At 41.9% G+C, this 15,576-nt stretch overlaps 1 protein-coding gene across 10 annotated transcripts in view; it reads right to left on the minus strand.

Annotated features, from left to right (window-relative positions):
• CHD8 (chromodomain helicase DNA binding protein 8) overlaps nucleotides 1–15,308 on the minus strand; it is a 57,181-nt gene extending 41,873 nt beyond the window's left edge. For 4 of the 10 annotated variants that reach the window (XM_007180513.2, XM_028166022.2, XM_057544542.1 and 1 more), the window contains exon 1: nucleotides 2,463–2,533. The gene's annotated coding sequence lies outside the window, so the exon portion shown is untranslated. Of the gene's footprint in view, nucleotides 1–2,462; nucleotides 2,537–14,061; nucleotides 14,261–15,190 lie in introns of those variants that run through there. The other 6 variants (XM_028166025.2, XM_028166019.2, XM_028166018.2 and 3 more) reach the window with 5 other exon arrangements.
• Between the last annotated feature and the right edge of the window lie 268 nt (nucleotides 15,309–15,576).

Genomic DNA, 15,576 nt, shown 5'->3' on the forward strand with positions numbered 1-15,576 from the left:
CCCCCTGCCAATGTAGGGGATATGGGTTTGAGCCCTGGTCCGGGAAGATACCACATGCCACAGAACAACTGAGCCCGTGCACCACAACTACTGAGTCTGCACTCTAGAGCTCGTGAGCCACAACTACTGAAGCCCGCGTGCCTAGAGCTTGTGCTCCGGAACAAGAGAAGCCACCGCAATGTGAAGTAGTCCCCGCTCACCGCAACTAGAGAAAGCCTGTGTGCAGCAACGAAGACCCAATGCAGCCAAATATAAATAAATAAATTAAATAAATAAATAAATAGATGTTAAGCATTCAAATATACGAAACCCTTAATATATCCCTAAGTAAAGCAACTGCCTAGATAAAGAAATCATAGCAAACTTTAATCATATTGAGAATGAAAAGTCAGTCTTCACCTACCACTGTCCCAAAGAGGAACATATGTATATGCTCAAAAGGAAAGACAGAGCTTGATGGTTGCACTTAATCACTTTCCATAATTCCAAACTAATGAGTAGACTAACAACAGAAAACCTTGGGGTGGGGGGGAAGGGGGAGGGGGAGAAGTAGAACTAACTAGTAAGTTAAGGTTAAAATCCAAGGCCACCCATCTAAAACTTCCAAATAACAAGCCAGAGAAATTCTTTATATATAAAGCCCTTCATCCCATCGTCTTCTTTAAGGAGAAACTACTCCCTTCCCTTGAAATAAATATAAACTGATGTTTTTTTGCAGCTTTATCATCTTTAATGTAGTTCTTCTGGGTTTTCTTAGAAATCTAGAGTCCCAACTCTCCTGTTCTTATTTTAACGTGTCTCCCTACCCTTGCCCATTTCAATAACAACTTGTCTGTCCAATCATAAAGGAGTTAGTTTTAATTCTACTCTATACTTTTCCATGTCAATCTCCCCATACCTTTCAACAAAGCAGTGATTCTCAACTGGGAGATGGAAGGTATGCAAAGTTTGAAAATGTGCGTTCGGTGTTATAATTTTATATTTGTCAAATGGAAAAGGAAAACATCTCATTGTTTAGGTTATTTATATTCAATAAAACTGGACAATATCTCTTGGCCTGTGAGGATCTGTAAAAGACAACATGGGCAGGGGCGGGGGGCAGAGAAAGAAGTATGCCTGGTTTGGAAGCATTATCGACATCTCTGTGATGGGGTAAGATTTCTTATGGTCTCTCAAAAGGGAGTTTATCATATTGTTTATGACGGATGAGAAACACTGCAACAGAAATTAGTCCAGCTGTCTAAGACATAAAATTATATAAACTGAACTACAGACATCCATTCTCCCTTTACAGATTTCTCTGTACTGTCCATCCTCTTAGAAGATAACAGATGAATGCCATATTGACAAAAACTGATCTTTTCTGGGGGGTTAATATGCACTTTTAGAAAGTAGCAGCCATGCCCACTTAACCTCTAACTGCTCAAAGAACAAACTATTTTACTTCAAAGTATTAATCTTGTTATTGGAAACTGTATCCTTTCAAGAGAATCAGCGCAGGCAGGCAGGCAGACAGACATAAACACGATATGGAAACATGATGGGTAGAAGCAATTTGAAGAAATCCCTTGAAAATAAAATAAATCAGAAGGCTTAAAATGAAAATCACCAACATAATTTTAAAAGAGGAGGATTTAAAAACTGTACCATGGAGACATTTGTGAAACCCAAAGGGTCTCACATCTTATAAAGAAATGGGAAATAAACATCCAAGGTGAATGGAATCACAATTTAGGGTCAGCAAAGGATCAGGATGGAAGGACACAGACCATAAGAAATAGAGCTATTAACTTGGAGCCACTCAGGAGATTCTCCTCACGAAGATCGAGATCCTAGGCCATTTTCTCTATCTTCACCATTCTCAATTCCAAATGTGCGGCTACTCTGTTTTTGTTTTCCCAATTACCGAAAAAAGCACTCAAACCTCAATCAGGAGTATGGACATTTGGGGCAAACATGGCTGGTAAAGTGAGTCCTTCTGAATAAACAGGGAAAGCAAAATAGGCAACTATGAATGCTAAAAGCATGTACGTATGTTCAAGGGGTAAAGGAGAAACTACAGAAATTATATGTACTCATGTGGAAGGGAAGGGGCAAGGTAAGGAAGTGCGGGGTTGATGGAGAGGGAGACGCGACTGGGGGCGGGGGTGGCGGGGACCCGGGTACAGTACCTGCTCATACTGCCAGGGCTGGTGCCAGTAAGGCCCACACAGCAGAGGCGGGAGATGTCGGGCAACTGGAGCCCCCAAAATGGAGGTGAGGTACATGCTCTTGAGGGAGTGAGCTAGCGGGGTGCCCTCCAGGGTGGGGATGGCCAAGACGGGAAGATGCGGGGTGGGGGGGTGTGGATGCCCGGGTGGGAGCAATGTGAGGGTGGAGGCTACAGGCGGGAAGGCCCGATTAGCCCTTAAGTAGAAAAAGAGCTATGCCTCACCCCAGCAAGGTAAGAGAGGTGCCTTTACCTGCAGCGGCCGTGGGGGGCCGGTTCGCCCCTCTCGCTGTCTCTCCAGCACCAGTTCCCCCTCCTCCTGCGCAGCCTAACTTGATGCTCCTGCCCGCCCCGCGTCCTCATTGGCTAAACTCCCCTGCCACTCACCACAGGGGCGAACACGCAAAACAGCGCAATGGGCGGGACTAGACAGAGCTCCCTCCTCCCCCGCCACCGCGGGGTTAGGTTGAGAGCGCACGGAGAGGCCTATCCGGTTTCCAGGGCCAAAGCGAAGCCTGCAGCTTGCTTGAAAAAAAAAAGGATCCTGGCCAGCGGAACGGTCCCAAGCTTCGGGAAACTAGTGCTGGCGATTAAATTCCCCCACCACCTACACTGTTTTCTGCACACCAAAGAGCGTAAACTCGGGAGGGAGGGTTCCTTCCACACTAGGCCAACTCCGCCTCCCTCTGAATCCCCTGCCTCCTAGCAGCACTGTCAACTCCTCAGCTGTAGTGACTGCACCTTATCCCACGACCCATTAAAAGGGGCCAAATCTTCCGTCCATCATGGAAGTGAGTCAGCCCAGTTGCTGGAACATGGGGCCTTTTACTCTTAAAAGATAAAGCGCTCTCTCTGCCACAAGCCAAACTGCATTCTTGATACTCCAACCCTTGGGCAGCAGTATCACTCTCTAGAAAGTAATCGCAGGTACCCACGAACAATTCCCAGCGCCCTCCCCTCCAAAATACACACCCACTCCTCACCCCCAAACCTGGTCTCTGACCCTCACCTCACTTCTCTAGAAACTCAGCCCATATGACATATGGGCCAGTGTCCACTTTGCAATGCCACTTGAGACCACTCAAATGCCCGAGGGTGGTCAACCCCAGAATGATGGTACAAGCTTAAATACCCCAAAGTAATCTGTTAATAAAAACAGCTGCATATGTCCTAAGCACTAATTTCCCCTGAAATGTAACCACCCTCAACACTGAAATCCTATTTTCTGTGCTCTAGTCTACAAACTAGGAAGAAGATCAACTTGGCCTTAGAGCTCCTATTTTTAAAGATCTTAGCATTACCACTAATGCTAGGGACACCCAATCCCCACTCCTGTAAACAGCAATACTGTTTTCCCATTCACTCAGGCTCAAAACCTCAAAGGTGCCTCTGAAACCTCTTCCTGTATCCACCGTCCAATCATTTGCCAAGTCCCATAGGCTCTCCTATAAATATATCACAGATTTTGGAGCTGGCAAAGACTTCCCAATCATATCAAGTCAGTCCTCTCGTTGTACAAGAGAAAACGGAGGCTTAGAGTTGAGTGATTCAACCATGAAACTAGGTGGCAAAGTCAGGATTCATATATCTCACTCCTCTATTTCTGCAGCCATTTCTTTATTTATGCAGCTCGTGTAGGAGAAAGAAGCCTCATAGCTGATCTCTCCCCCTACTAATTCTTTCTGCTACCAGATTAATTTCCTAAAACACAGTATGGCCAAATCAGTCTCCTGCTTAAAAACTTTTAAAGGTTCCCTGTTACTTAAGACATAATTCTTAAGACCACATTTTGCCTTTCCAGTCTTTTTTTTTTTTTTTTTTGGTCATGTCCTGTGGCTTGTGGGATCTTAGTTCCCCGATCAGGGATTGAACCCGGGGCCACAGCAGTGAAAGCACCAAGTCCTAACCACTAGACCGCCAGGAAACTCCCTGCTTTTCTAGTCTTATTCCCACTATTCTTCTACGTACACACTTACATGCTGGCCAAAAAAGACAACTTAATATTGTCATATATTTTTTCTCATCTGGGCCTAGCTAATACACTTGCCTTCAAATTATGTCATCCTTATTTCATTTCTTTGTCTTATCAGAATCTTACTTATCCTTTAAGATCTATATCAAATGCCTCTTCATTATCTCGACATTTATTGAGAATATAATATATGAAGTAATATGGTAGTGTAAGGTAGTGTAAGAGAACCGAAGATGAATAAGACAATCTCTACCCTCAAAGAACTTACAACAGGTAGGAGTACATTTGTGTATACATGTGGGGAGAGGGTGAAGAGTAGGGACTATGACAGTAGTGACTATTTCAGGAACACAGATGAAAGGGACTTAATAAACTAGGAGAAAAAGGTATCAAGCAAGTTTCTTAAAGGATGAGGAGGCGTTAACTAGGGAAGGTAAGGTGGGCTACAAGAAAGGGGTATTCAGCCAACAGGGACAGTAAGAGGAAAGGCAAAACAAAGCACAGCAATGAAAAACAGCCATGAGACGTGTAGAGGAAACTCTAAGTAGCTCTGAAGTTCAGTCTTGCTAAAGTGTAAATCACAAAGAAGAAATCAGAGGGAGATAAGATTGAAGGGATAGGTAAGGGCCAGACCCTTCAAGGAAGAAGCCTTGAACGCCATGTTAAAGCATTTTCTTCTAGGTGGATGAGGAGCCACTGAAACATGAAACGACATAATCAGAAATGCATTTTAGTTAGCTAACTCTGGCTGCTGGATAGAGGATAGATTTGGGGGATGATGGAACAGAGGACACAGAAGTAGTCAGGAGGCTGCTGTGGTAGTCCAGAAAAGAGTTGTATTGTGGATGCTTGCTGTTTTTTTTTTCTTGCTTCCCCCTTCCTTTATTGGGAGAATAGCACAAGGTTAAAAGTCTTCAATGGAAGAGTGGATCTTAATCCCCACTATAGAGCTGGGATGGGTGGGTGGGGGTACTGAAATGAGGGGCAGAGTCCCATCTCCTCTTCTTGTCGGAGAAGAAGTACGCACATGACCTAGCCTAGTCTAAGTGGACACTCCTGTGGAAAACCTTGACTTTGCAGTGGTAATACAAAGATCCAGAACCAACCAGTTAGACAATATTCAGCAATGTCAGACACTGGAATTCTGCAGCATCATAAACAGACTGTTCAGTGGTATGATCCTGGCCACGTTCTCCATGTTTCCAACTTCCCTTGGTTTCAGATCATTTTCTAAATCAGGTTCTCTAGCATTCCCACTGATTTTGTGAGCCACACAATATCCTTCGAATATGTTCCCCTTCTGCTTAAGTTAGCCAAAAGATGATTTCTGTTGTTTGCAACCAACAAGATGATTAGAGCCTGAATCATAGCAATGTGGTTCAAAAGGTAATGATGGGAAGGAAAGGCCAGAGCGGAATAATACTTAGGGGATAAAAATTGGTAAAACTTAGAGTTTACAGGGAAAGATGAGTTCAGCCATGTTTAGTCTGAGTTGCCTATAGCATGTTAAGTAGTGATATTCAATAGAAGGTTGGATTATGAATATAAAAGTTGGCTTGGTGACAGAGTTATCAGTATCAAAATAGTAGTTTTAAGAGTGGAGATTACTCGGGGAGTATGAAGAGAAGAGCTAGTATATGAAACACTGCACCAATACTGTTGGGGAGACAACAGAGAATGTGAGGGGTCTGTGAAGAACTGGATGTCCATTCCAAACAGAGCAGCTGCTACTCAGCTCTAGTTAAGTGTTGCCATATGGAAACACACATCCAAGATTGAGAGAGAACTTCAGGTTTTTCAAAAGCCAGAAATACAGAGTTTTATGTAAATCTTCTGGGTTTTAAATGCAGACAACTAATTTTTTAAAATGTTTTAAACACTATGCGTTAGAAAAGAAACTTAGCTGGAAACCCCCAAATTTGAGATTTTTCGGTGTAGAGTGAAAAAAGCTAAAGAGGAACCCAAGAGAACATCAGGATTTAAGAATCGGAATAAGCCACACCTACTAAGCAGGTAAAGAAGGCAAAGCTAGAGAAGCAGAGAGTGCAATATCACCGAAGCAAAGACAGTAGAGTGTTGCCGAGGGAAAGAGCGATCAATTGCATTGAACAAAGCAAAAATGTCCAATAATATAAGAACTTTAAAATGTCCATTGGATTTAATGCATCTCTACTTTTCACTGTCAAGCTAAGAGTAATCAGTCTCATATGAGCTTTCATAGTATTTTTGTTAAGTACTCTTTTGGGATAATTACCTTCTACTTCGTATTTTAGTTATACTTGTATGTGGAGGCATGATGAGCTTAAAGTCAGAGGGATCTGGGTTCAAATTTCTGTCCCACTAAGTAAATAAATCTTTCTGAGTCTAGTTCATTCCTCTGTACAAAGGGGGCTCAAATTACAGGGCCATTAATGAGGATTAATGAAACATCTCGCACACTTCTTGGTATGTAACCGCTATTTCTAGGAGGTACTCAACGAATGTTGCTGGATAGACTATTTGGAAAAAAACTGTTTTTGCCAGTGTCTCTACCTACCTTGGAGATGCTAGGCAGTCTTAGAGGGAATCACCACCCAGATGAATGGCCTTCAAAATAATTCATTAATTTCAGCAGGCTAATATCTATTGAGCTTGAATATGCACTGTAGCCCTTGCTTCCTCTACATTAAATCTAATTTACAGCAAACAGGGATAACTATACTTTAGATTCTAGCGTCTAAAGATCATGTTCAACTAACCAGCTTCAGTCAGCCTAACCTGCTATAGATGTTCTAAGTCACTAGCATCCAACTTTGAGTAATGAGAGACCTAAATTAAAACTCTCAGGGCGCCAAGGAAGGGTCATAAAGATTTCAGAAACACCCCCGCCGCCCAAACACTTTTTTCTAATGGCTTCCAGGACATCACACTTTTCTGATTTTCATTCTACCTCTCTGGCCAATTCTCCTTTGCTATTCTTCTCCTCTACCGGCCTTTAATTGTTGAAGTTCACCAAGCTTTGGTCCTAGGCCTTCTTTTATTTTCATTCTATACTTTCTTTTCAAGAATGTCTAATTCACGTACAAGGTCTCAATTCATTATTTTCTTCAACAAACTATCTATATACTTACGTCTCTCATTTGTATCTCTGGGCAAGACATCTGAACTCCAGGCCTGTTTATTCACTTGCTTACCCAATAGCTCTTCCTGGTAGTCTCTCCAGTCTCCCTGGCTGACCCACTCGTCCAACTCTCCCTATAAGAGGCTTATTACCTCAAGGAGACTGATTCCTTGGTAGTCTCCTCCATCCACACCACCACGCGTGCACACACACAGAGGGTAATCATCCTCCAGCATCTCCTATTCAGTCATGGCTGTAGAGACCAGAAACTCTCTTCCTTACCACCCCTATCCAATATTTTAAAATCCTACCTTTACTTCCTAAACATCCCTCAAATCCATCCACTTCTGCCTCTACTACCATTCTGGATCAATTTACCATCCTCATTTCCCTGGACTATTGCAATTGCCTTCTAACTGGTTCCCCATCAATTTTGCCTATTTAATTCTTACTTATCCTTCAAAGCTCATTTCAACTTCGTCATTTCAAAGAAAAGCTTTCCCTGAGCTCCCAGACAAAAAACAGCCAAACTTGTTGAATGTACATTACGTACCTGGCCCTCTTCTAAACAATGAAAATGCATTAGGAGTTTCAATTTTCTTAAACTTGAAATAACTATATTTTACAGATGACGAAACTGAGGCACAAAAAGATAAGCAATTTGCCCAACATTCCACGGCTAATGAAAAGTGGTGTCAGATTCAAATTTAGGCAATGTGGTTTCTGAAGTCACATTCTTAACCACCCAACTATACTATGGTGTAAGCTACATGCCCTTATTATAAATTCTCTTGTAACATCCATAATTTCTCTTTTGTAGTAGACTGAATAACTGATTATATAATTAATTGTTTGATATCCATCCTCCCTCACCCCCATATTAGAATGCAAGTTGCACAAGGGCAAGGCCTGTGTATGACTTATTACAGTATTTCCTTGGCTTATCAGGTGGTAATGGGCACTCAGTGTACTTCTGTGAAGGAATGCATTTTCAACTTCCAGCCAAAGGTGTGTGGGAGTGGGGCTGTGGAGGGGTAATACGGAGGTATCTGACCAAAACCAAGGGCTTCTCCAGACTGCTGAGATAGTAAACAGGCAGTGGCACGTTTCCTACCAGAAACATTCAGAAGAGGCATCACAAAATCTTAAGCATCTTCACTTTCTAGGACCTGTAGCAGACACAGCTTTCAGGTATAGCAAAAGAAGCTGCATCCAATACACATAAAAGACTATTTTCTACAGTGTGGTAATCACTATTGAAAGCAGTGAAATTTTAGTTACCTCCTTTAGGCTTGGTATCATAAAGCCTCAGTGGTGGCCAATTTGAAACTATGGCAAGAAGTGAATGGATGAAACCATACCCATATGACTTAAAAATAGGGCATGGATTCATTCTTAAGTCAGCCTCATTGTAGATTTTTTTCCAGTAAAACTCTGGAGTTTTGGTCTAAGTCTGAAGACAGAATATAAAAACCTAATATTTAAGGATCACTGCCCTGAGGTCAAGTTAGACTGGATCTGGAGAAGTTCCTCTTCACTGGCACATGTTCACCAAGGTGAAAATAATATTCTAGGTTCTAGATGAGGAATATCTAACTGCATTAATATATCTACCTTGTGTGACACCACTTTTGGACATCCAGCGCAAATAATGATACATATAATTTTTTTTTACTGAGGTAATATTGGTTTATAACGTTCCATAAATTTCATGTGTACAACATTATTTTTCTACTTCTGTATACACTACAGCGTGCTCACCACCACAAAGTTAGTTTCCATCCATTGCCATACAGTTGATCCCCTTTGCCCATTTTGCCCTCCCCCCATAATACATATAATTTAGGTGACAGTCCTGTTCCTCTTTACGCTCTCCCACACCACCCTTGCATGCCCTACTTTAATTGGGCCAAGTATACATATATTTTTTCAGCCTAACAGAAAAATATAAATATTTACTTAATTTTTTTTTTTTTTTTTTGGGCCACGCTGCATGGCTTACACAATGTTCCCCGACCAGGGATTGAACCTGGGCCGCAGCAGTGAAAACCCGGAATCCTAACCACTAGGCCACTGGGGAACTCTTACTCAATTATTTATGAGGGATTGTTTTCAATGCAACATTTATGCTAAAAAAAGTATGTGTGGCTGAGGGGAGAAACACTGTTATTATCACACTTGTGCCTCTAGGCACAAAAAATGACCCAGCGACACGGGACTGATGAAAATTCAGTTGGCTAGTTTGACTTGCATTGGCTAAAAAATGGAGTTATTTGCAAGACTGACCAAGTGATTTTCCTCTGTAGAGCTTCAAGTATTTCACATAATCTTATTTTCAAAATAACTAAGTTAAATAAAAGAAACTATTCTTTTTTTTTTTTTTCCTTTTAACAGACAAATACAAAGACAAAAAGAAATTTTACATTCTCAAGGCTCTACAACTGCTAAAGACAGCTGTAACAGGCTATGGAATGCCTACTCGTCTAATGTTGTGGTCAAAGACAGTTCTCCTACAGGGGTCAGCAATGAATTTCTAAATGTAGGGAGACAATAATGAATGAGGCTTTGAAGTCTGACAGACCAGAGTCCTACTCCTGGTTGAATGATCTAACCTCACTAAGTCTTATTTTTTCTCTTCTGTAAAATGAAAGTAACATCACATACATTTTCAGGGTTATTCTGAAGATTAAAAGATAATGTACAATGTTTGGCACACAGTAGGCAAATAAAAAGGAGTTTATTATTCCCTATCCAATAATTTAAAAACAGTACCACTAAAGGTTTCTCTCAAAGCAAAATTACTCCTTAGAGGTTGGGCTGAACTGATCTGCTAAGCAGAATGGTGGGATACTAAAATAGATGCAAAAGTTTCATAATTAGAATAGCAGGACTGCTGGGCAAGATCAAAAGACTAGTACTACTGTGCTGAGAAAGCAGTATAACCCTTTAACCTCAAAACCACGGAACAGACTTCAACCAGCACGGGTGGCTAGGGCAACACGCAGGTAATTCAATTAATCATTTTTTGTGTTTGTATGAACGATGCCAGTGTCTGAATACTCCATTTACTTCACAATGCCTGCCTGTGGGAACTTACAGTTCTCCAACTGACTAGGCTGTCCCTTGGTAGCTCACATGCCCAAACCCAGGTACCTCAATTTTTGACTCCCATGACTTTTAGGAAAGCAGTGAATGGAAGTGACCACTACCCATATATATTTAATTCCTCATGGAAAAGGTACCCCCAACAGGAGGCATACCTGAAAAACAGGCAAAAGCACTACACTTTATAGAAGAACTAATGTGTAAATAAACAAAGAATGACTGGGTACTGAGTGGAAGCAATGAAGAATAAAACACTGGGGACTTCCCTGGTGGCACAGTGGTTAAGAATCCGCCTGCCAATGCAGGGGACACGGGTTCGAGCCCTGGTCCGGGAAGATCCCACATGCCGCGGAGCAACTAAGTCCGTGCGCCACAACTACTGAAGCCCGTGCGCCTAGAGCCCGTGCTCCACAAGAGAAGCCACCGCAATGAGAAGCCCGCGCACCCCAACGAAGAGTAGCCCCCGCTCACTGCAACTAGAGAAAGCCCACACGCAGCAACGAAGACCCAATGCAGCCAAAAATTAATTAATTAATTAATTAATTAATTTTTTAAAAAAAAGAATAAAACACTGAAAGTTCAGTGTTCATGCAACTTGGTAGCTCCTATTCAAAAATCCTGAAAAATCTTCCCAGTCATTCAGTTTATTTAGATGGATGTATATCTGATATACATCTGATATCTGTAACAGAACATGAAAATCATAGAATATGTGAAGTATGACTTTCATGTTCTATTACAAAACTCTATTATGATTTGGTTCTAAGTAGGCAGCCAAACTACTGAAATCACTGGTTTCTTCTAGGACCAAAGAGAAATTCCCATATCACTAATGGGACTGGGTACTTCAGAATACCCATGTCCCAAAGGAATAATCCCTAAAGATATAATGTATCCCCAAAGTATGCAGTGGAGGAAAAAAAGGAGGCAGGACATTCCAAAGGTTTCCCTAATGACCATGAGAGACAATTTGAGAAACCCCGAAGACTTTACAGGTCTTGAATATCCTTCCTCTCAGGTGAAATTAAGAATTCAGTTAATACATATTCTTAGAGAGTTAAGGACATAGTTTTAGAAGAACTACAAAACAAAACAAAAAGGTGTTGTTATTATGGAGTTACTAATTACTGGAATATTGGGACATTGCCTAAAGGATTAGAACTATCAGATTTAGGGTGCTGACATACAGTGGAGGAAAGAAGCACAGTTCTATTATTATCTAGTAATTTCAGTAGTATGTCATTTAATTACCTTTTTAAAATGAAATAAAGTCTGAAAATACCAAATAAAAAGAAGCCATACACAATAAATTTCTCTGGAAATGTACTGAGGGAATAAAATCAGGAATGGTTCATTCTTTCAGTTACGAAGCCAATCTTTTCTTACAAATTACACAGAAGAGTAAGTAATGTTTAAAATCCTTGGTCTGATGTTGAAATTTTTTTGTACTTTTATTTGAACATGTTCTGGGAACTCTTTTCAAACAAACTAGTGAGAATATACTTGGAAAGTCTGAATAGGAAGAGGCTAGAACATTGTCTAGGCTTCCTACACTGCTCTACTGCTTGGAATACATTCCTGGATTCATCCCTGCTGAAGGTAAACGCAAAGAAATTATCTATGCCAGTCTTTCTGTTTACGCTTGCTAGGCTTTTTATTATCATGTAATGTACATTTGTGGGTAGAAATTAAGTGCTTTATTTTTAAAAGTCTCCTGCTGCAATCTGAAAGCAAGAATTAACATATTTTAAAGTTGAGCATTTTGCTTCATGTGTCATTCAACAACCAAGAGTCTAGTGAAGGATAGAAAGTGATGGGTGATAAAAGGGCAAAAGAAATGTTACCTACTGAACAGCTTAATGACAAATCTCAGAGACTACAAAGAGGTGGACTTATTTTGCAATACAGAGACAATGAAAATCTTCAAGGCAATATGAATTAGTTTTTTAGGCAAAAAACAGAGCCAAATTACAACTTCATACAAGTGTACACACAAAACAAAACAGAGGTTAATGCTGGGGGAAGGTTATCCAGGATAAAATTCAAAATGTAATAAGTGGTTAAATAAACCTTTAGGCAATAGTAAATGGTTCACACAACAGCTTTGTTATATAGAAATACAACTGTTGGGACCTCCCTGGCAGTCCAGTGGTTAAGACTCCACGCTTCCACTGCAGGGGCGCGGGTTCAATCCCTGGTCGGGGAACTAAGATCTCACATGCCGCTCTGTGCGGTCCAAAAAAAAAACAAAAAACAAAAAACAGAAATACAACTGTTACTCGGGTATTAGGCACCAAAGGAAGTTTATCTTGAAAATTAGGATCTCTGCATTCTTAAACGACCTCAAGACAGATGCAAAAAGGGACAATGTAAGTGAATTAAAACAAAAGGCAAAGTGAACAAAATTGTAACAGAAGGATGAAAGGAAGAGCACCAACTCTGTGAGAAAGAGAATAATTAATTAAAGACGAGATACAAAAAGTTAAACTGAGTAAGATACAAAACGATAGTCTATCAATGGACTGAATGCTAAAAGTAAAATAGTAAATACTAAGCTGGTTACAGTAGTGCAAGGGTAGGTCGAGCAAAGATCTACAGATCAGGGGCTGGCTCAAATGCAGCTCCAGAAGTGGAGTGACTTCTAGGAGTGAGGGTAGAGGGTCCAGAAAAATATTTGTCTTCTGTTTATCCTTCAGGTATTAGGCTAAACCTAAGCTCAGAAGACAGCTTAACCCTTGCAGGATTGTGGACAAACAATACCTTCAAAGCATTTAGTATTCATCTGAATGCTGTGAAGATGTTACAGTCCTTCCACAGATGAGAATATCAAATCTCATTCTTTCAGTAAGCAAGCACAGTGCTTGGCACCCACAAATTAATCTTAAGAGGTAGTTTTGCCCAGAAATACCGCACCCTTTCCAAAGGAGATGTATACAATGGTTTCTTTTAAAGACTAAGCCCCATCGCCATCCTACCTTACCTATCAAAAACTCAACTCTTCACATGAAATGGCAAATTTTTCTTGTTACAAGCAAAACTCTGAAGTGGTGGTTACCACAATACCAAGATTCTTCCACCCCATCACCCAGCGGGTGCTGCAGAGAAGGCTGTCCCAGGAAATACAAGGTGTTTCCTGGTGATTCACAACCAGCTCAGCAGATTTCTATTTCTATCATTGTCTATCCATGTCTAAATGGATTTTGTCAATTTTGGAACTGACACACTCAAAAGGACAGATGCACAGGATAGATCACACATGGGTAAGGTGACAACCGTGCAAGTACCCATGCACTGCTCCATCAAATCCCTTATCCCAATCCACTACTCCTTTACTACTGCAGTTTTAAACCTTCCCCCAAGCCTGTCTTTACACACACAGCTACCCTCTCTTTGGCCAATGTCCTTCATCTTGCCTTGCAGACCCACTGGCATACCACTCTTGCGACCTGACTTCTCAAATGAAAAATGTTGTTTTCCTTACCATAATTTTTCTTTTCTTTTAAGGGGTGGGATAATCCAAAATACTTGGAATGAGAAGCTTCCCATGTTCTGGCCCTAAGAGGCTGACCACAGTTTGTTCTGACAACTATCTGTTGATTAATACAAAAGAAATTCCTAGGCAGAAGACGTTATCTAACGAACTAAGAGAGAACATTATTCAAATCACAAACTCACCTTCTAGCACCTAAAGTGCCCCACACCAGATAGGACCTCACGTGATGCTAAGGATAACCAGTTAGAGAATCCCCGACTGAACTGACAGGTTCAGAGCAACATGAAGAGTAAACAATCTGTGGATGCTAGTGTGATGGTAGGGTGCAGCAGACAGACAATGCAGCTCCTCTGGTGTTTGGGGCGTTCCACTATGTCTATCCTTTAAAAGAAAAAGATATCAAGTTCTAAGTCTTCGACTTCCGCCTCACTGTGTTCAGTCATTGAAAAGAGATTGGCCCACTAAACATCTATACACCACTATTTACCTCTTCCTTTAAGACCTTAATCATTTAGGACTGACCCTTAAAAGGTAGAAGCTGCTGCATTTGCACAGCTGCTGCAATGGCAGGGAAATTTCCTGCGACACTAGACAGGTAAATAAAGAAATTGCATTCGCTCCGAGATAGGGGGAGGGGTCTTTTGGCAATGAAGAGTTTACATAATGCAACAGAAAACCAGTGAGCTCTGCAGACTTGTCAATGGAGATGCAAGGCTTGAGCTTCTCTCTTCCCACATCTCTGAACACGTCCAAAAGCCTGCTCTGCTCTCCCAAAGAGCCACAGAAATTACACCTAAGAATGTAAAACAATCTGCACAGGCTCACCCCATGCTCTCTTACCCACCTTTATTGATAAAATGCAAAAAAAAAAAAAAAAAAGCAATTAAAAAAAAAAGAAAAAATCCCTAACCTCCCACTTCTGAGTCCAAAGTATGGAGTAACCAAACGGAGCCGGGGAGTTTTCCCTCCTCTGAAGGGGCAAAGAGAACAAGGAGCTGCCTCAAATCTACATGATACCCAGTAATGCAATGACAAGCCCTAAAAACTTCACAAGGGCAGGGGCAGCCCCGTTCGCGGCTCGGCCAGACTCGGGGCCCTCGGCCCGGCAGCCGCCCTCTCCCCCGGCCTCTCACAAAGGAGAATGGTTCAGTCCAGAGCATCACCCAGCACCTGATCCCTTACAACTGGGGGACGGGCAGAGGGCGGGGGCGCGAGGAGGAGAATGAGTTATGGAAGCCAATTCTAAGAGCCTCAGCTTTTGCAAAGACTCTTGGACCAGCACTGAGCGGCGGGCGTGAGCGGAAAGCCTACCTGAACAAGTCCTGGTGCTTCCTTTCCAGCCAGCGTTTCAAGTCACCCTTTCGGAGAACAAGGCGCCTTCCGGCGGAGCATGGCCAGCCCTCGGCTCAGTCTAGCTTGCTAGTAGTCCATTCTCCCTTGCTCCGCCCACCTACGCTCCCACCCACCAATGGCAGGGCCGACGCCCCGCCTCTTTCCAGCAGGGTAGTGTGAGTGCCATCCAGGAAGTCTCTTGAGGGTGGGAGGGCCTAAAAGGCTGAGGCAACCACAAATGTGCCTGATTGAAAATAAAATTTGGCGGTAGGCCGGCTCTGACGGCTCTCAGTTCACGGACTTTCAGATCTCTCGGCATCTTTTCTTGATCCCCGCCGTTGGGGGCGCTCTAAACGAAAACAACG

This window comes from Balaenoptera acutorostrata, chromosome 3 (genome assembly GCF_949987535.1).
Source record: "Balaenoptera acutorostrata chromosome 3, mBalAcu1.1, whole genome shotgun sequence".
Classification (NCBI taxonomy): Eukaryota; Metazoa; Chordata; class Mammalia; order Artiodactyla; family Balaenopteridae; genus Balaenoptera; species Balaenoptera acutorostrata.